We start from the raw sequence: 1,849 nt of genomic DNA, 5'->3' as shown, positions 1-1,849 counted from the left end.
TGTGGCTCATAGTAGAGCACTTGCCTTGAGCTGAAGAGCTGAGGGACAGCACCTAGGCCCAGAGTTCAAGCCCCAAGACTGACAAAATAAGGGCAGAATGATGAACTCCTGGTGCTGAGAAGGGCAACCATTCTTCTTCAGCCTGGCTGGAGAAGAAGAATTGGCCTGATAACCTTACAACTAAGGTCTCTATTTGGCAGAGAGAATGAATGAACTCAGACAGGGCAGGCATCTGCAGTAGTTGTTCATGGGAGGTGGGCAGGATGGGAACAGGGGACGAGGCTTTTTGTGCGGATATGGAAGGGAGGGTGGGAGAGCAATCCTATCTTGTGTTACAGGTAAGGGAGTTTTTACAGCATCTTATTGCCAAACAGTATGACCCTCAGATCACAGGTTATCTCTTTTACAGCCACAGAGTGTGTTTTGGGAAGGGAAAGGTGAGGGGAGATGATTCAGTGTGATTGGCAGGAAGGGCAGTTCTCGGATTTTTCAGAATGTGACTATCAAGGGGAGAGATGAACACTTCCAGTTTTCAGCATAAGGGTTGTTTCACTGTGTACATTTTCACACATGTATACAATGTATCCTCGCCCGCCTATACTCTTCTCCCTTCCTTCTCACCTTTCTTAAAACGATTTTAGCTTGGCACTAGTGACTCAAGCCTGTAATCCTAGCTACTCACAAGGCAAAAAGATGTGAATCCCAGTTCAAAGCCAGCCTGGGCAGAAGTTTGTGAGACTCTTAATTTCCAATTAACCACCAGAAAACCAGAAGTGGTACTGTAGCTCAAAGTGGGAGAGCGTTAGCCTTAAGCAAAAGAGCTCAGGGACAGTGCCCAAGCCCTGACCAAAACAAAACTATTTCAACTATTTCATACATGCAAATAATCTATGCCAGCCATATTGGTTCTCATTCACCCTCTTTTTTTAACCTTCCTGCCTCTTGATGGGGTGCCCACTTTCCCGTCTGAGACTGTTGTATCTTCCTGAAAGTTCTTAACTTTCCAAACCACTTTTCATGGTTTTAGCCAGGCGCCGGTGGCTCACACCCGTAATCCTAGCTACTCAGGTGACTGAGATCTGAGGATTGTGACTCAAAGCCAGCCCAGGCCGTGAGATTCTCATCTCAAATAAACCACCAAAAAAATGGAAGTGGTGCTGTGGCCCAAGTGATAGATCATTCACCTTGAGCTGAAGAGCTCAGGGACAGCACCCAGGCCTAGAGTTCAAACCCCATGACCGACAAAAAAAAAAAAGTAAAAGTGTGGTTTTTACCTCTTAGCTTCCTATCCAGGGAAATACCGTAAAGTCACATAGCCATAACTGGTTTTGAGCTGAACCTTTAGATCTTTTGCAGTCATGCTCCAACTCCTGATTACCTTGCAATGTTAGGTAAATTCGTTTACTCTGACCCAATAGGTCATTTAGATCATGGGGTAGTCAGCAAAATCACTCCAGAAGGAAAGGTGCACAGCAACAGCCTGTTCTGGGTGACCTCTCAGAGGCTGAGTTAGAGCAAGCCTCTGAAATTACTTGCTCTGGTGATCTCTCTAATATGGCAACCCCCAGGATCGGAAGATATCAGTGACTTTACAAAGCCATTGTCTTGGTGGATTTCCCAAATGGTTCCCAACCAAAAGAGACCCCTAAGAAGATCCACTTTGTGGTATGCTCTACCAAGTCCAGCTGACAGAGCATCACTTTTGTTTTGTTTTGTTTTTGGGTCCGGTCGTGGAGCCTGAACTCTGGGCCTGGGTGCTGTCCCTCAGCTCTTCAGCTCAAGGCTAGCATTCTACCACTTGAGCCACAGCGCCACTTCCAGCTTTTTTCTTTTTGCTTATGTGGTGCTG

Source organism: Dipodomys ordii, unplaced genomic scaffold (assembly GCF_000151885.1).
Source record: "Dipodomys ordii isolate 6190 unplaced genomic scaffold, Dord_2.0 Scaffold120, whole genome shotgun sequence".
Taxonomy (NCBI): domain Eukaryota; kingdom Metazoa; phylum Chordata; class Mammalia; order Rodentia; family Heteromyidae; genus Dipodomys; species Dipodomys ordii.
Note: the sequence above shows the minus strand (reverse complement) of the source record.